Consider the following 21,158-nt stretch of genomic DNA (forward strand, 5'->3'; position numbering starts at 1 on the left):
CCGGTTCTTGTGTAAATGTTTGGCTCAAAGCTTAATATATTATTACTTCTGACCAAAAAAAACAAAAAAAGAAAAGGTTTCAAGTTCCTTACAGATTCTATCTAGAACCTACAATTTATCCGTCGGAACAAATTCATTATTTTTTGGAACCTAAAACTTAACATTCATATCTTAAAACATGGAACCTATCCTGCATATATTAGAATCTAATACCTATCATGTCATAAGTTTCAAGATTTAACAGGTATTTTTTTTTTTTTCATTTTTAGTTAAGTAGAATGAAAGTGAATGCAACAATAATGAAAATTTCCCAATTGTCAATAGCAATAATCTATAAAAGACAAACATGTAAAATAAAATAAATATAAAAGGTTCAAAACACGTAACATAAAAAATTAAGGATCACAAGAGCTCAAAGAGAGCATGGTTCGACTTGGACTTGATGCCAAACACATTGCATTCGCTCGTATCGGGGGGTTTGGGATGTACGAAACGAGTGGTCGTTATTGCCACCAAGGCTTCCTCCAGTATATGCTAAGGATGCATGTAGGCAAAGTGGGAAGCATCAATGAAAATGGGTTTCCAGGGAGAGCTCGTGACCACTTTCAATGCCACTATTGATATTAAATGCCTGGAAATGGCAAACGCGGCCGAAGGGACAACACAGTGTTCTGATAGTTGTCAGAAGTGGCTTTTGTGAGCAGTTGTTGTGTATGGAACGGCCCCACCCTCTTGTTGTGATATTTCTAGTATAAACACCTAGAGGGGGGGTGAATAGGCGCACAAACAATTTATCGATATACGGAAGCAATTCTTAACAAATTGAAATACGATCGAGGTAGAGAGAGAGAAATTGGAACACAGGATTTATAGTGGTTTGGCTTATTCCAAGCCTACGTCCACTCTTCCGCACCGACCCACCGGCTGGATTTCACTATGATCAAAGAGAAGTTACAGCACAGCTTTGCCTTGATTCCACAGTGTAGATGTTCTACCACACCTCCTCAAGGTCTCTCACAAATATAGACTCTCTTTTGTATACAAGTATTCGCTCAAAGGATTTATCTAAACAAATAGGAGCTTCGAGACTTTGGAATTCTTCTATCGCGCACACCTCGAACAACTAAGAACGTCTTCCTTATATACTCCTTTATGCCATCATACCCGTTGGCACTTACCAAAGGAATTCCTCCAATCTACCCGTTGGACGGAATCAATTAGGAAGATTGTTCGAGCTATTAAAGGAACGTGTTGATAGCCCATCAATCTGTTCGCCCATACAATCGGGATCTCGGTTTCCATAAGTAGAACCTTCCAATAATATTTAGACAATCATCGAATCTTCAGTCATTGAATCGACTTGATCAATCAAAGGATTACGATACGTCTTCTCCAGCCACGAGATCTTCTCCAGATGATAAGGTTAAATCTGAACAAACAATCCAGTTACGGATAACCTTTCTTCAACGGATTAGAGGCGTCAACGAGGATAGACTTTGAGTCTTGAGTCGGCTGTCCGGAAGTCTTGGACTTTAACTAACGAGTCTGCGAGACTTTCGGACTAGGCTTGATGGATACGTTTTGTCAACTTCAAAACACTTTCGAGATTTCTCCAACAATCTCCCCTTTTTGATGGTGACAAAACCTTCCTGCAGATTTGGATAACTTTGACCTGCAAAGCATTTCTCAAACACATATACATATCTTATAGAAATAAATGGCTAATAGAATAACACTAGAATCTACAACCACAGAAAATAGGTTAGTCCAGTATATGATTAAGCCATTCATAAGATATCAATATTGATTAATAGAAGCAGTCAAGTCCAAGTCTAGGCGGTTCTTATCCGGACACAAAACAAAGTCAAACGAGGTTCAAACCATAAACCTCAAAACAATCCAAAAATTTTAATGAATAAAAGTTTTTGAATCAAATCTTGCATCTCTCCCCCTTTTTGTCATCATTAAAAAGGATGAGATGAAGTTAAGATTGCTTGGGAACGCGGACAATTTGGAAATCTTCCATAGGCGAACGATGCCTTCCGGCCTTTTAAAGTCTTCCTTCAGCTGTACAACCTCCTCACTCTTGGCATTGGCCTGATTCGAATAGAGAGGGCTTGCATCTTATCATTCAATGAACAGGAAGAAGCTTGACCTTCATTCTTCAAGCTTTGAACTTCGCATCCCAATGCATAAATCGACCTTTCATCTCCAAGAGAATATCCATGATTCTGCGAAAATCTGCTCCATTATCGGCCCGAGTACTTGCTTCGACTCGATCGATGGAGTAAAAGCGACGATGGTGGATCAGCATAATCTCGCAGATTTGGCGATGAAGCTTCATGACCTTCCTCTGGAAATTGAGATGCATAAACATCTTGGGTGCGGGCGCGGCCCACTCCTTCACTTGCATCGGATATGAAGACGTCACTCCTTTCTCTGATCTCCCCTTTGTTTCCATGCCTACGGTGGAGAAGAGATTTCCTCGGGTTCTCCTTCTTCTCTTCTTTCTTCTTCAGTCTTTCTTTCTCTGCTTCTTGCTTTCTGCTTCTCTTTCTTCTTCTTCCTTCTCCTCTGCTTCTTTTTCTTCTTCTTCCTTCTCCTCTACTTCTTTCGTCTTTTGTTCTGATTCTTTCTGTGGAACAGGATGACTTAAGTTCTTCAAAGCCATTGCAGAGATGGTGATGTCTTCATCATCATCTTCATCCTCAACGAGGAGAGCTCTTCTTCTCTTTGATGGAGCAACCATGGGCTCCTTCCCCTTTCTCTTAGCAGCAGAAGAGAGTTGATGAGATTTTGCAGGAGTCTTCTCCTTGAATTTCTCCAATTCCTTGCTCGGTTCCTTCGGACGCATTTTGGTCACCATTTTCAGTCCTACCACCATATGATCGCATGATCGAACACAAAAGATTTGTGAAGGCTGAATATTCAGATGTCTGAATAACTTCGTAACAAGGCTTGGGTAAGGGAGTTGACCTCTGTCCTTCATCACTACTCTATACATGTGAAACATAACAGTATGAGGGAGAGAAAACTTCTTTCCACGAGAGGATGGCATACATCAACTTTGCCTCAGAGCTTGAAACATCAGTTTTGGAAGTTGATTTCGGCCGAAGGCAATTATTCACAATCTTGTGAAGCAAGATGTTGAATGCATTCATCCTTGAGTAGGTGATCTTCTCTTCCGTTCTCCTGTCCTTCACCAGTTCAAGTGTGGCCCGAGCAATGGAAACTTTGATTGGTTGATATCGCCTCTCTCAACTTCTAACACATCGGAATATTCATATCCACAACATAGTCTTGTTCTTTAACGCTAAAGGAGAATCTATTCGCATCTAAAAAGCTAAGATTTGAATAGAAATATGCAGTCAATTCAGCATAAGCCTCTGTTGAGTCAGAGCAGAACTTTTCAAGTTGAAGATAACTGAACTTTTCCCTCAAGTTCACTTTCACGGCATCCAGAAAATCAAAGTCTACACTCCTAGGGTTTATTACCCCACGCTTCAGCAATTTTCGAGTACAGATCCTTTTGTTCCTTTGATCTGAACAAATCTCCCCTTTTTCCTTGAATTTCAGCCGCAATACCCATTTTCGGTTGAAATAAACTGAACAGATTGTCATCATCATTCCCATCTACGGAGTGATTATTTGATCACGAGGATCACTTGGGATATTCGCAAGGGTTTCCTCACCACCCCTTTCCGAGCGATTCCCAAACTTTCCATTTTCGCGAGAAAGATATATTCGTTCCTATATCCTTTTTCTTTAACAAAATCATCAACATAGTTCAAAGGAGTACGAATTCCTTTTAAAGCACGATATAGCTTGTAAATAAAGCGGGCTTTTGAACTCTTACGAGTGCATCCTCGATGATTTCTTCGATTCGATGAACAACGTCTTGAGGACTAGATGGTGGAGAATGACGCCTGCTGAGAATGTTGTGGGCTCGGTTGCTGATCTGGAGTAACTTCATCTTGATAAGATCGAAGTGCGTAGGCCCCTCACTCATTCTCTGTGGTCCCCTGCTTGCGATTCTTGAGGACTTTCGCGAAGATGACATCTTTCTCAGTGTTTGGAAGATTCCTTGCTTGACTTTCCCAGAAAAGATGACAACTTTTTGAAGATTGAGCGAAGAAGACAAACGGGAATGGAGGATCGATGCTTTCTAGGGTTTTTGAGAGAAAAGTGAGTAGAAAAGTGAAGAGAAATCGCAGTGCTCGTTCGGTTAAAAAAGAAGGATAAACGAACCGTCACAAAGGAAATAAAAATATGCCTTTTCAAAATAACTGTCTTTATCCGCATAAAAATAGCTATAAAAATAACTTCCCTTTTGAAAATGAATCGATGCAATATTTACGTTAATTAAATATAGCAACAATTTAAACACAGTCGATGATCGTACCTTTTCAAGATAAGATTGGAGAGAGAAAGACTTACGGTCGAAGGTCGAGCCAAGGCGTAGATAAAGTCTTGTAAGCTCCGAGTCTCGAAAGTCTTTAGACTTTGATATCCTCATACCTCAAAATGTTGAGTCGGACCGTATAGACTCAAATTGATTTTCTCCAAAGGCTTTGTGAGTATATCAGCCAGTTGATTCTTTGAGTCAACAAATTGAATTGAAACATCTCCATTTTGAACATGATCTCTAATAAAGTGATGTCGAATTTCTATATGCTTCGTTCTTGAGTGGAGAATTGGATTTTTGGTGAGGTTGATAGCGCTGGTATTGTCGCAATTAATCTCCGTGCATGAGTCTTCAATTTCAAAATCTCTTAGCTGTTGTTTTATCCATAGAATTTGCGAACAGCAGCTTCCAAGAGCTACATACTCTGCTTCTGTTGTTGAAAGAGACACAGTGCTTTGTTTCCTAGAAAACCAGGACACTGTTCTGCTTCCAAGCAACTGGCAAGTTCCTGAAGTGCTCTTTCTATCAACTCGCAACCGGCCGGATCTGCGTTCGAATATCCCCGGAAGATTAAAGTCTCCTTCTTAGGATACCAAAGACCGATGCTTGATGATGAAGCCACGTATTTAATGATGCGTTTGGCAGCACGAGATGGGATTCTCTAGGATCGATTGAAACCTAGCACGAGATGCAAACACTCAACAAAATATCAGGTCTAGAGGCAAGTAAGATAAAGAAGTGATCCAATAATGCTCCTGTACAGCTTTTGATCAACTTTCTTCCCTTCTTCATCTTTGTCTATCTTTAAATAACTTGACATTGGTATGTCGGTCTTTTTGCACTTCTCCAGTCCAAACCTTTTGACAAGATCATTAACATATTTTTCTTGATAAATAAAAGTTCCTTCCTTCAATTGTTTTATTTGAAGACCAAGAAAGAATGTTAACTCACCCATCATACTCATTTCAAACTCATCGCATAGACTTTGAAAATTTCTTGCCTGAGACTTTCATTAGAGGATCCAAAAATAATATCATCCACATATATTTGAACAAGTAAGAAACTTTTGTTTTCCTTCTTGATAAATAAAGTCGTATCCACTTTACCTTTGACAAAACCATTTTGTATTAGGAACTTACTTAATCTGTCGTACCAAGCCCGAGGTGCTTGCTTTAAACCATACAAAGCCTTTTCAGTCTAAAGGCGAGTCCGGCTTCTTTGGGTCTTCAAACCCTGGTGGTTGTTCCACATAAACTTCCTCATGGATAAATCCATTTAGGAAGGCGCTTTTGACGTCCATTTGGAATAACTTGAAATTCTTATAACAAGCAAACGCAAGTAATAGTCGAATAGCTTCTAACCTTGCCACCTTTGGAGCGTAAGTCTCATCATAGTCTATTCCTTCTTCTTGCGTATATCCCTTGGCCACGAGTCTTGCTTTATTTCGTACGACTTTTCCTTTTCGTTCATCTTGTTTGAACACCCATTTGGCTCCAATAACAGTTTTACCTTTTGGTTGGGATGTCAATTCCCGGACATCATTTATGCTGAACTATCGAGCTCTTCTTGCATAGCTTCAATCCAGCTTTCATCGGATAAAGCTTCTTCTATGCTCTTTGGTTCAATTTCGAAACGAGTGCCACAGCACTAGACTCTTCTCGCCTTTTGGATGCAGTGCGAATTCCTTCATTAATTTCGCCAATTATAAGATCTTTGGGATGATTTGGACTTATGCTTCCAGGTTACTTGTTGATTTGTCGGTTGATGATCTCTTTCTTTATTTGGATCTTCACTAACAACCTTTGATGCTGGTTTTCAGAGTCGAGATGCTTCTTGAGTTGTAGACTTTGGAGGTGCAGGCGAGTTCAGACTCTTCTTGATGAGTCGACTTGATTCATCTTGCGTTGAGTCTTGAAATTTGACATTCATTGACTCCTCTGGTGGCTCTTCTTGTTATAGACTCGAAGGCTTTGCTTGATGTAGAATATCCAAGGAAGATACCTTCATCGATCTTTCTTCAAACTTACCAACTCGATCTTTTGCATTTTTCAGTATAAAACATTTGCAACCGAATACATGAAAGTATGAAACAATAGGCTTCTTTTCTTTGAATAACTCATAAGGGGTTTTCGAAGAATAGATCTTAAGAAGACTCTATTGATGATATAGCAAGCTGTTGAAACTTGACTTCAGCCCAAAATCGAGAAGAAATTTTACTTTCAATTAAAAGAGTTCAAGCCATTTCTTGAAGAGATCTGTTCTTTCTTTCCACAACTCCATTTTGCTGAGGAGTATATGGAGAGGAGAACACATGCTTAAAGCCAGATTCATCACAGAATTTTGTAAAATCTTTATTTTCAAATTCACCTCCATGATCTGTTCTTATACTAGAGATAACACATCATTTTTCATTTTGAACCTTTTTAGCAAATTTTTCAAAATACGAAAAGATTTCGGACTTACTTGCAAGGAAATATACCCAAGTAAAACGGAGTAATCATCAACAATTACTAGGCAATACTTCTTACCCCAATACTCGAGTTGGTTGGTCCGAAGAGATCCATATGCAGCAACCGTAGTACATGATTAGTATAGACATAATTTATTGACTTAAAAGAATTTCTTACCTGCTTTCCCAGAATACATGGAGTGCATGACTTAGTCTTTTGGTATGGCAATTTGGGTAGACCTCGAACAAGCTGCTTTGATGAGATTTTGGCTAATTGCTTCATGTTGACATGACCAAGCTTTTGTGCCATAAGCTTGCTTCGTCTTGAATTGAGATAAGGCATTGCGATTCATTTGGTTTCACATCCGGAAGATAGATATTTCCATGTCTTCGACCCATGAAAGCGAGTAGAGTCTTTCTTGATTCTGAACATGTTCCTTCTTGAAAGAAGATCTTGAAACCAAAGTATCACACAATTGACTAATGCTGAGAAGATTGTAATTGAGTCCTTCTACTAAGGAAACATTACTTATTGTGAGAGTTCCAATTTTCACGGTTCCAAATCCCACAATACTTCCTTTGTTGTTTCCTCCAAAAGAAACTTTTCCACCATTTACTTGAGCAAGCTTTATAAAGCAATTTGAGTCTCTGTCATGTGTCTTGAGCATCCATTGTCAAGATACCACTTTACTGTTTCTTAACGGAGACCTGCATTTAAAATAAAGTCTCAAGCTTTCTTTGGTACCCAAATTTTCTTGGGTCCTTTGGTGTTAGTAAGATAAGCAGTATTAGCCCATACTTTCTTAACAGGTTTCCATACCATAGGACACTCTTTTTCAAAATGATCCGGACTATTGCACTTAGAGCATCTGAGAGCATTTCTTCCTACAGGTTTAACAAAAACTTTCTTGAAGTGATTTTTGTAAACCTCACTCAAAAGCCTTTTCTTAATTCTTTCTTTTACTTTAGGAAAATCAATCAAGGGAATTGTTTCTTCTTGTCATACCTAGACCAGACTTATTGAAGTAAGGTCTTTGTCTTTGAAAGAATTTTCTCAAGTTTTTCAGACCCTATAGAAAATTTCTTTGATATATTTGATAAGTCTATTTTTAAAAAAGCATTTTCTTTTAAAAGATTTTCTTCATTTTCTTTAAGATTGGAAACAGACAAGTCTAGACTTTTAACTCTTTCTACTAAAACATTTTCCTTTTGTTTTAGAGCTGAGTTTTCCTTTTTTGTTTGGAAATTCTTTTGAGAGAAGTCTTAAGACTAAAGCATAGTTTATCAATATATTTAGAAACTTTGACAGGAATTTTAAAATTACTTGCCTCAAATTCACATGTCCGAGTCGATCCTGAGTCTAATCCAGTCCGAGTCGATTGTGCCATCAGACATAGATTGGCATATTCATTATCACTTTCTTCACACTCGGTATCACTCCCGGGTTTCAGCTTTGAGAGCTTTTGAAATTTTTCAGCTTTTCCTTTTTCTTCTTCGAAGAGGACAGTTGGGTCCGATGTGTCCCTTTTTCTTGCATTCAAAGCAGACTACATCTTTATTTGGTTCCTCATCATCAACAGACTTAGTCTGCTGTCTTTGAAAGCTTTGTTTCTTTGAGTTGAACCTTCTTCCTTTTCTGTTTAGTATTCTGAATCTTCTTATCATGAGAGCAAGCTCCTCATCGTCCATATCATCTTGAGAATCTGTATCATCGTAATCATCATTTGATTTTAATGCAATGGATTTCTTACCTTTTGGATCTTCATCTTCATTGATCCTTTCCACTTCATAGGACCTGAAGAGTTCCAATCAGCTCGTCAACGAGATAGTGGCATAATTCTCTGCGTCTCTCTTATCGAAGTCTTTATGTGATTCCAATCCTTGGAGAGTCCACGCAAAGTAGCTTGTTTACCTTCATGGGATCGAAGTTGGTTGACCTTGATTTTCAAGACCATTCACAATATCTGTAAAACGACTAAACATGTCGATATTGATTCTCCGGTTTCATTCGAAGGCTTCGTATTGACCGAGAAGAATGTTGATTCTTGTTTCCTTCACTCGATCTGTTCCTTCATAGGTGATATGCAATCTGTCCCAAACTTCTTTTGCTGTACCACAAGAAGATATTCTATTATATTCCGTTGGTGATAAAGCACAATATAAGGAGTAAATTGCTTTTGCATCGAGTGTTTGTCTCTTGGTTATTTCTTCCCGAGACATTCCGCTGGATTCTTGAGTTTCTTTTCCTCTTTCGAGGGCGATGCGGTGGTAGGAGTAATTCCTTTTCTACAATGTCCCATTCCGGAGGATCCTTTGATCGTAGGAAAGCTTTCATCTTGTTCTTCCGGATGTTGTAATCCTTTCCATCAAAGTAGGGTGGTCGGTATTGCTTTGCCCTTCCATCAGCCCCTGGTGCCAGCATACTAGCCATGGATCTTTTACTATGAAGTAAAACACTTCAAATAAAGTAAGTACATGTGCTCGATACCAATTGATATTGCTAGTATAAACACCTAGAGGGGGGGTGAATAGGCGCACAAACAATTTATCGATATACGGAAGCAATTCTTAACAAATTGAAATACGATCGAGGTAAAGAGAGAGAAATTGGAACACATGATTTATAGTGGTTCGGCTTATTCCAAGCCTACGTCCACTCTTCCGCACCGACAGCCCACCGGCTGGATTTCACTATGATCAAAAGAGAAGTTACAGCACATCTTTGCCTTGATTCCACAAAGTGTAGATGTTCTACCACACCTCCTCAAGGTCTCTCACAAATATAGACTCTCTTTTGTATACAAGTATTCGCTCAAAGGATTTATCTAAACAAATAGGAGCTTCAGACTTTGGAATTCTTCTATCGCGCACACCTCGAACAACTAAGAACGTCTTCCTTATATACTCCTTTATGCCATCATACCCGTTGGCACTTACCAAAGGAATTCCTCCAATCTACCCGTTGGACGGAATCAATTAGGAAGATTGTTCGAGCTATTAAAGGAACGTGTTGATAGCCCATCAATCTTGTTCGCCCATACAATTAGGATCTCGGTTTCCATAAGTAGAACCTTCCAATAATATTTAGACAATCATCGAATCTTCAGTCATTGAATCAGACTTGATCAATCAAAGGATTCTGATACGTCTTCTCCAGCCACGAGATCTTCTCCAGATGATAAGGTTAAATCCTGAACAAAACATCCAGTTCTGGATAACCTTTCTTCAACGGATTAGAGATTGTCAACGAGGATAGACTTTGAGTCTTGAGTCTAGCTGTCCGGAAGTCTTCAGACTTTAACTAACAGAGTCTGCAGACTTTCAAACTAGACTGATGGATACGTTTTGTCAACTTCAAAACACTTTCACTGAGATTTCTCCAACATGTTGAACAAAGTATTGGAATGGCCTTTGTCATGTTCGTTCAATTGGGATGAGGCATGGTATGTACAGAAACAGTTCATTTTAGACATTGCTCTCATAAATATTGAATTGGAAGAGCCTTTGTCCTTGTTCTTTTTTATTAGGCGGTTAGCTTCGTTCTTGATTTTTGACGTAGAACTTCCATCGTGAAGAAGCTGAAATCATGTAAAAATCCCATATCCGAGCATTAAAGTTAAGATAATTTCTTGGTTCTCCTGATTTGGTTCCCCCAGGAACCAAGAATAAGCAGTTCCTAAAACAATGGAATCGGGAACTAGACCGGGGAGCATTGGAACCGAGAGAACTAGACCGAATCTCGATACTACCATGGAATCATGCCCATCCCTGCCAATTTTTATCTGGCCTGATATTCTATGGATTTTTTTGGTGCCACGTGCATAGATTCATGATGTGGCTTCTGCAGGCATTTGTACGTATTTTTTTTCTTTCAATAAACTCTATGAATGAATGATTTGGCTTATGCTGCCTTATTTTAAGGCAAATCTATTTGACAAGTGAACAGTAAAATGCAGTGTCGTGTACTGGATTCAACGACTTAAGGTCCAATCGGAATAAAAATGCAAAGAAAGATTTGCTTGTCTATGAATATTCATAAATCTCTATCCAGTCTTTCTTCCTGTAGTTCCTTCTAATAGATCTGTCGAGGTGTTTTGTTGGTTTCCTTTAACTGGATTCCACCGTTTACATTGCATTTTTTATTTGGGATATTTCGACACATTGCTAAGTGAATATTAAGTGAACGTCACTTCCGAACCCCGTTTTAATTGTAAGCGCTCTTATAGTGTTTCCATGTTTCTCTTTTGCTGGAAGTACTGATCTACTCCAAGCTTCAGGTGAGTTTCTACTCTTTAATTCATTTAAGAGCTTTTAAATTTTGGTTTTATTCGAACTAAAATGTTAATAGAGGGTCATGGGGAAGGATTGCCATACTAGTTCTCTTATGACAAATAGAATTCGTGACTTAAATAATTGATAGTGGTGAGAGGTGTTTTTGACACTCCAATCTCCACATCTGAGCGAAAGACTCACCTGTAAGTGTTACCATCATTTTTTAAGTTGTGATAGTAATTTATGAAGTCATACAAATTTCGTGAATATGGTTTCTTTAGAGAGGAAGATGACAAGGTTCTGGTGAGGAGCGGCAGACAACAAGGCTTTGGGTCTCAAAAGTGTTCTGGAGACGAAATATTTGAACATTAAAATACCCGCGGCCATTCTTAGGGCAGGAAGGGTAAAACATGCAGGGCTTCGTTTGATTTTGGAGAAGAAATACACAAGTGGATTCTCATTACAGGTAAGTGTATTACATGAAATCATATTTTTCAATGGTTTGAATGACAACCTTTGTTTTATCCATCACGTTCAATTATTAAACATTCATTTACTGAAATGAGCTCTTTAAAAATATATATATATATCCTTCTTCTTCTTCTCCACCGACCCACCCAACCCAGATCACACGAACCTTACATATGCATCACTGTGCCAACGCCACCATCAAAGCGAATGGAGCTCAACGAAACGTCCATTAATGTCGCCTCTCTCTCTCTCTCTCTCTCTCTCTCTCTCTCTCTCTCTCTCTCTCTCTCTCTCTCTCTCTCTCTCTCTCTCTCTCTCTGCACATGAGTTGCAACCACCAGTGATGGAGGTCACGATCACGGCCATGGAGGTCAATAGAACCACATGTCCATATAATTATGGTCACAAGATCCGAATGACTTCCATCAAAACGAATCAAGAAAGTTGCGAACTTCATGACATCTTGTCATGGAGATCACAACTCATGACCATCTCAGTCGATTCACTCCGATGAAGGTTGGGCCGCCTAGCGTAATACCAGATATATGGTTGCACGAGTTCGGTAACCTCCTCATGGCCGTGGGGGTGCTATCTGTGAGAGAGAGAGAGAGAGAGACCTATGCAGCACGCCCACAATGCAAAGATGATGACGGTGACAAGTGACGATAATGGTGCTGTGGCGACGACGGCAGCATGCTGGTGGTGAGCCGTATTAGGAAGCCATGGAGGAGGTTGTTCCATATTTTATAGTGTTTGTGAATAGAATAATTAAGGTTTGGTTTATTTCATTAAAAATTTCTGGTTGCTCAAAAATGATTTTTAGGAATTTAATTTCAAAGTTAATCATTTTTTGGCATTTGTTTGCGCCGAAAACAAGTTGACATGATATTTGATAATACGTGAATCCCTTAAAGACTGCTGATAAAAAAAAAAATTCCCTTAAAGACATCTCATGTTATTAAAAATGACATGTAATGACTAATAAACTAGACAGCATCTTCTTTATTTATTTTGTAATCCATAAAAAAAAACATGGATTATAAAGATATTTGGACAGAAATAACATAATCATATATGTAAAACATTATATGTGATGGTGTTTTTGGGAATGTAGAAGAGCATTACCATTCTGAAGTATAATCAGGAGACCATAGACAAGATATAAGGGGAAAAAATTCGGTGATGCAAAAGAAGAATTCAGAGTATTGAGGTCATAGTAGTTACAGTTTAGAAGTTTTGGTGACGAAAAATAAAATGTAGGGTATTGATGTTACAGTGAATATAATTTAGGACTTTTAGTGATAAACATTTTATTGCCATAACTTTTTAAAAATATTTACCATAAGTACTATACCACATCAGATTTCCGGCACTTGAGTAAACGTTTTTTTTTTTTTTTATACTTAAGTGATCAATTAAAAGTTGTGGTACTCAAGTAAACTTGTTTTGGAAGTTTCTATTTCACAAAAAATGAATTATTTGAAAAATATTTTCTTATAAATGATCGCTTGTATTGCTTGAAATAATTAGTCAATAAAAATATTTTCATTATCGATAATAATTTATATCTAAATATATTCATGAACAATAAAAAAAAAAAATGTGTTTTGTTCATTTATTTTTTATAAGCGATACAAGTGATCATTTTTTAGGAAAATATTTTATAGATAATTTTTTTTTTTAATAAAACAAAGGCATTGGTAGTGTTATATGCTTAGAAAGGTAATTCATCCTGTATGTAACGCGAAGGACATTAGGTGGTCAGCCTTAAAAGGTCGCATCTTAAAAAGCAAGTAAATATTGCAAGCAGCCAATCCATTTGAGCTCACCACCTTAATCGTCGTATTTTATTTGGATCTCACATAAGGCCCACAATACTCAACGGCCATGAAGGAGTGGGCTTAAATACTCCAGATGGGTAAAAGAATTTTTAAAGGGCGCCTAGAAAGGTCACCTTTGGAAGTATGTCCACAAGGTAATTTAAATAGGAGTGATCAGTTACAAATTATTGACCAAATATATATATATATATATATATATATATATATATTTTCCAACTCCGGAAGGAATTGCTCAGCGGACCAACTGCGGGTTTATTCAACTAGGCAAAGAATACTACGAGCCCCATTTGGGTCCACGTGAACCCAAATACATGGTATTGGAAAACTTCCAGGCGATCTGGGTTCTTCCTTACTGCATGGTAGCTTCCTCTCGGTTCGGCAGCACCGAAGCTGATTTGAATTGCATCATCCTCAGCAAGCTTTCTTAACATCCCCTGTCTCACCACGTTAACCTCTCTCAGCCCCTTTCGACCCTTGTCTCCACCTCCTGGCTTGCTTCGCCCAAGCCAATCATCCCTTATCTTCTCCCTTTCCCTCTTGTCGTTACTTCCAAATTAATAGCCAATCGTAATCATAATTTTGACAAAATAAGCTATCTTGCTCCTCTGTGACCTCGTTTAACTATCCTTCCCGAGTCTTCCCCAAAACCCTAATAATCGAGATTACAGTCCCTTGACAATCCATAATGGCCGCATCTCTCTATCAGCCCCTAGGCCTTTAAATATTACCCTATCTCCTTCATTATATATACCTCTCTTTCAGCTTTCCTGTCCCTCCCTTGTTTGGCTTTTCCTTGTTCTCTTTTTGAAAAGGCCCGGTAGTCCTTTTAGCTCGGACCGTCATGTCGCCTATCTCCGCACATGGTCGAGGGGAGAAAAGGGCGCCAGTCTGATCTTTGCAGCGTCATCAACCTCATCCTAGATTTACGTCATAAAGAGAGAATAGGCGCCCCGCCGAGTCTTCAATGCTAAGGTAGCCCACTTCTTTCTTGTGACCTATATTGACAAGTGAATTATGATTGATCAACTATTTGAGGAGACAATAGATTAGAGGCGCTATGTAGAAGCTTGGGTAATCTTTGGTCTGAAGATGATGTGATAGTCGTTAAGGAAGGAATCTCTGAAGAAAAACTAACAGAATGCTAATTAACTTTGTTTGGAAAACTCTACTCTCGCCCAAATGTGAACTTTTAGGCTTTTCTTAATACTATGAAACAGGCTTAGAAGACAGAGAATGTATCCTACACCGTACTAGAATCGGGGTTCTTTTCATTTTCCTTCAAGTCCGAAGCTGACAAGCATAAAGTTTTAGACTCTGGGCCGTGATCTTTCTCAAGTAATCTCCTCGTGCTTCAACAATGTAATCCGGATGTTCCTGACATATGTTATAATTTCATTCATTGCCCCTTTTGGGTGCACCTATATGGCCTTCCATTTGGTAGAGTGACAAAAGAAGTAGTCAAAGAAATAGCATCCAAGATTGGTGAAGTTATAGACATGAAATTGGAAGCCAAAGGAAGTAGCACCTATAAGGTTGGCAAAGCCAGGGTTATTATCAACCTAGGTACCCCCCTAAAAACAGGTGTTGTCATTAACCTGGGAAGTAAAAAGTTGTGGATAGAATTCAAATATGAGCAACTCCCGCATTATTGCTACTCTTGTGGAGGAATCGGGCATTATGCCACGTCATGCAAAGAAATTCCATATGAAACCACAAGGCTGGAGGAGGACTTACTAGGTAACTTTGGGCATTGGCTACGTGCTAAAGTCGGGGAACTCAGTCCTTATGGAAAAGTTTTTTATGGGAAACAAGTTGCACTCCTTGAAGATCCAGATATCGTACTAGAATCCCCTTTTGCTGCAAAAACAAGTGCAGATCGGCATGTGGAAAACGCAAATGAACGGCCTATTCTACCCTTACAAAGTCAACATTTTCCGAAGGAGGCTACAAAACAAAACATTGATTCACTTTACACTTCTCTAGCCATAACGATAAGGCAAGGAAAAGAAACATAGAAGAGAGATAGCAACTGCCTTGATGAAGAATCTATGATGATTATCTATAACGAACAATCAAAAGAACGAGAACAAGAGCAACAACACCGGATAGCAACCGACCGACCCCAAAACAGGGGCAAAATCAGAAGCACCAAACTTCCTTCATTGAAAAAAGGGAAGAGATTTTGTCCCTATGGAGCGCAATCCTCGAAGACTCCAGCAACCGACAAGCTACAACTAATGGACATTCCTATTACTAAGGAGGAGCATTCCACACACTGGGTTTTGGTGGCTAGCCCTAATAAGCCACCGAGGAATCCATGAAACTACTTAGTTGGAATTGTCAGGGTTTGGGCTCACCCCTGACAATTCGAGCTCTAAGGGTCCTCGTGACTCAAGAAAAGACCAATGTTATCTTTTTAATGGAGACTAAAAACTAAGAGCAAATGGTGCAGTGATTGAGAAGAAGACTGAAGTATCAAAATAGCTTTTTGGTGAATCCTGAAGGAATCTTAGGAGGTTTGGCTATTTTCTAGGATGGCGTGGTTACCATAACAGTGGATTCGTCTTTGGCGTCCCTTATAAACGTGCAGTGCCAACTTCTCGACAACAAGCAAATTATGAGACTCACTTTCCTACATGCCCCAACATATTTTAACGACAGAATTCTCTTATGGGAGAAATTAAGAAGAGTAAGCATCTTAAATCATCTACCTTTGTTGTGTATGGGTGATTTTAATGAAGTGTTGTATCATTGGGAAAATGTGGGAAAGAGGATGGTAGAAAATTTTTGTCTTACAGCATTCCGGGATTTTTTACATGTGTATTCTTTAATGGACCTAGAAAGCAAGGGGTGTGCATTCACATGAACAAATAGAATGGATGGGGAAGAAAACGTTAAAAAAAAATGCTGGATAGAGCTTTATGTACCATAGAGTGGAGAATAGCATATCCAAATGCTGAAGTCATCGCCTACCAGCCATCGGATCGGATCATAGTCCACTTATTATGTCACTTCTTCCTACAACAGGTCGTAAATGTCGAGATTTTAGGTATGAAGCTTATTGGACAAAAGATGAGGAATGTAGGCACATTGTGAAGCGAGCTTGGGAAGAGTCCCAAAGTAAAAATATGGCCGACAAATTACATATAGTGGCTGTTCAGCTTACTGCGTGGAGTAAAAAACGATTTTCCAATGCACAAAAAAAGATAGATGGATTGAAATGCGAGCTTCAAACCTTGATGAATAGCCAAGACATACAATACGACCATCACAGAATTCAGCACATCAACCAAGAGATTGAATCACTATGGCGACAAGAGGAAATGTTCTGGGGTATGAGATCAAGAATCAAATGGTTGAAATGGGGGGATAAAAATACAAAGTTTTTCCATGCAACTACTATTCAATGGAGGAGTAGAAACATAATATCCATGATTTTGAATGATCAAGGAGAGTGGGTTAGGGATGAAGAAGCTCTTAAGGACATAACGGTGAATTTCTTCAAAAATATTTATACTTCATAAGGTCCTAGGAATTTTCAGCCCATTCTAGACTATATCCCAACCTTGGTGGATGCATCTATGAACCAATCACTAGTGGCACCTGTCACCATGGAAGAAATTAAAGAAGCTACTAACCAATTGGGACCTACTAAAGCTCTTAGGCCGGATGGGTTACATGGCTTATTTTTTCAACATCATTGGAACGACATTGGAGGCGATATATGTCGAGAGGTCTAGCACTTCTTCAAAATAAAAACTCTAAACCCAGCCCTGAATAAAACACAAATCACTCTCATCCCTAAAACCCAAAACCCATAAAAGTTAGGGCAATATCAGCCTATCAGCCTATGCAATTTTGCTTACAAAATCATATCCAAAATCCTCACAAATAGACTAAAACCCCTTTTACCAGACCTAATTGAAGAAGAACAAAGCGCCTTTGTGGGAAGTCAGCAAATTCAGGATAATATTCTGATTGTACAGGAAGTGCTACACCGTTTAAGAACTCGTGATTGGCACCGCAAATTCCAAGATGTCCTTAAGCTCGATATGCAAAAGGCTTATGATCGATTAGAATGGGACTTCCTTCATGAATGTCTAAGAAAGATGGGGCTCTGTGAAGAATGGATTAAATGGACCATGCAATGTGTCACAACAATTTCTTACAGCATCAAGTTTAATGGTATATCCTTGCCATATTTCAAGCCGACTAGGGGTATTCGCCAGGGAGACCCTTTATCCCCTTATCTTTTCATCATAGTAGTTAATGTCCTCTCTCTTATGATGAAGCAAGCCCTTGAAGCAGGCACACTTCGTGGGATTCAACTGAATAGAAATCGCCCCACCCTTTCCTACTTACTATTTGCAAACAACTCGATATTTTTCCTAAATGGAACAATCTTGGAATGTCAAAATCTGGCGACTATCCTTCACCAATATTGTTACGCATTAGGTCAAGCTATAAACTTAAATAAATCAGGGATATTTTTCAGCAAAGGGTGTCCAAAACAACTACGGAGAAACATGGCGTCAGAGCTACGAGTTCCCAAAATTGTGAAAACAGTGAAATCTTTATGAATCCCTTTAGACTGGGGTGCCTCCAAAAAAGAAGGTTTGCCTGGATTCTCGCTAGAGTAAATATGAAGTTGGAGAGTTGGAAGGAAAATATGCTATCCAAAGCCGGTAAGGAAATACTTCTTAAAGCAGTAGTGCAGGCAATACCCTAGTATGCAATGTCAATTTTTAAAATCCCCGTATCTATTCTCAAAGCTATTGAAAAGAAAATAGCTAACTTTTGGTGGAGAAACAACAACAAAGAGACTAGGCTACATTGGAGAAAATGGGACTCTTAATCTCCAAAAGAGGAGGGTGGGCTTGGCTTTAAGGATCTACTCACTTTTCACATCGCCATGCTAGGAAAACAAGCTTGGCGTCTCTCTCAATACCCTGATACTCTATGAAGCCAAATCATGAAAGGGTTATATTTTCCCAATTGTGATTTCTGGCAAGCAGGGAGAGGCTCGCGCCCAACATGGGGTTGGCAGAGTTTACTAGCAGGAAGAGAAGCGATCACCCCTCAGGTTAGGTGGGTAGTGGGGAATGGACAAAGAATTTCTTTTAGGGAGGATAAATGGCTAAACAAGGGACCAATCGGAGGACCAGCAAGAAGAAATGAACCTTGCAAAGTGGCGGAGTTGATAGATTTTAAAGCTGCTGAGTGGAAAGAAGATCTCTTGCGGTCAATGTTTGATCATCAGACAGTATCAAAAATTCTCGCTATCCCTATCGGCCTCCCTACTTCAGAAGATAAACTGGTTTTAATAAACAATAAGTCTGGAAATTACACGGTGAAGAGTGGATACTTGCTTAATAGAAAACGTACAATGCCTTCAAGAGATCACACGCCAACAACATCCCACCAGTTTAACCTAGATCTTTGGAAACAAATCTGGAATGCAGCTATACAACCGAAAATAAAGTTCTTCCTATGGAGTGCATGTCAAAATGCCTTACCTACATTGGATAACCTATACAAAGGGTTACCTACATTGGATAACCTATACAAAAGGAAGGTTGTACCTACTCCTATGTGTCCAATATGCAATATTGAACCGGAGACTATCGAGCATACATTCCTCCTTTACCCATGGACAACACAGCTTTGGAATGACCCATTCCTGCAAGTTGAAGTGAACCAAGTGGGTTTAACCCGTTTTGATAAATTGTTATATAAAGCTCATACAAGTTCAAGAAACTCACTATTGGAGAAAACTACCTTGAGTGTTTTGAAGTTGACAAAACGTTTCCATTAGTCTAGTTTGAAGACTTGCAGACTCTTTCATCAAAGTCGAAGACACTTAGGATCGCCAAACTCAAGACTCAAAGTCTATCCTCATTGACAGTTTCTAGACTGTCAAAGAAGGCTTATCCAGAACTAAGTATTTCGTTAAGGATTTGATCATATTGACTGAAAAAGATCTTTTGGCTGGATATAGCATGTCGGAATCTATTATTCAAATTGAGATTGATTCAGGGATTTTGGATCCATTGATTGACAAAGTATAATAGGAAGGTTCTACTTATGGAAACCTAGATCCTGATTGTATGGGCGAGCAGGATTGGTGGGCTATCGTCATATTCCTTAAATAACTCGAAATCTCCCTAATTGATTTTGTCCAACGGGTAGATTGGAAGAACTCCTTTGGTAAGTGCCAACAGGTGTGATGGCATGAAGGAGTATATAAGAAAGACATTCCAGTTATTCGAGTGTGTGCGCAATAGAAGAATTCCAAAGTCTGAAGCTCCTTATTCTTTGTCAATTCAATTGTTGAGCAAAATCTTGTACTCAAAAGAGAGTTTATACCTTTATGAGACCTTGAAGAAGTGTAGCAAAGTCTCTACACTATGGAATCAAGGAAGAGCTATACTGTAACAACTCTTTTGATTCTTAGTGAAATCCAGCCGGTGGGCTGTTAGTGCGGAAGAGTGGACGTAGGCTTGGATTAAGCCGAACCACTATAAACATTGTGTTCTTATTCTCTTCCTTAAGTTCTTTTAATTTGATCGTAATTCTATTTGATTATTAGACTCTAATTTCATTTTCATAATCTATTGCTGAACAGAGTTGCTTTAAAAGTAAAGTCATTCACTTCACTCTGGAAAATTTGTTTTCGCACCTATTCACCCCCTCTAGGTGTTCGTTCTAGCTTTCATAATTAGTATCAGAGCCTATGTACTCACTTAAATTGAAGTGTTTTACTTTAGAGTTAAAGATCCATGGCTAGTATGTTGGCTCCAGGTCTGGTTAAAGGGCAAATCAATACCTAACCGCCTTATTTTGATGGAAAGGAATACAACATATTGAAACACAAGATGAATGCATTCCTAAGATCAAAGGATCCTTTGGAATGGGATGTGGTAGACAAAGGAATCATTCCTAAAGCTGCAACAGTCTCAGAAAGAGGAAAAGAAGCTGTTGAATCCAGTGAAATGACTCAAGAAGAGATAACCAAAAGACAAGCTCTTGATGCAAAAGTAATTTATTCTTTATATTGTGCATTATCTCCTACTGAATATAACAGAATATTTTCTTGTGAAACAGCTAAAGAAGTCTGGGATAGATTACACATCACCTATGAAGGAACTGATTGAGTGAAAGAAACCAAAATCAACATTTTGCTCGGTCAATATGAAGCATTCAAAATGACTAATCTATATCACTAACATATTTAGTCATTTTACAAAAATTGTGAATGGTCTTGAGTATCAAGGTCAACCAATCTCGGGACCCATAAAGGTTAACAAGTTATTGCGTGGACTGTCTAAAGATTGGAATCACATAAAAACCTCAATAAGGGAGACACAAAGAATCATGCCACTCTCTGTTGACGAATTGATTGGCACTCTTCAGTCTTATGAAGTGGAGCAAATGAATGAAGATGAAGATCCTAAAGGTAAGAAATCCATTGCATTAAAATCTAATGATGATTCTAATGTCACAGATTCGAAAACAATATGGACGATGAAGAGCTTGCTCTCATGATAAGAAGGTTCTAATACCGAACGAGAAAGGGGAGAAGATTCAATCCAAAGAAACAAAGTTCTCAAAAGCTACAAAATAAATCAGTTGAGGATGATTAATCTAATAAAGATGTAGTCCGCTTTGAATGCAAGGAAAAGGGATACATCGAGACCAGTGTCCTCCCCAAGAGAAAGAA

Source organism: Eucalyptus grandis, chromosome 5 (genome assembly GCF_016545825.1).
Source record: "Eucalyptus grandis isolate ANBG69807.140 chromosome 5, ASM1654582v1, whole genome shotgun sequence".
Classification (NCBI taxonomy): Eukaryota; Viridiplantae; Streptophyta; class Magnoliopsida; order Myrtales; family Myrtaceae; genus Eucalyptus; species Eucalyptus grandis.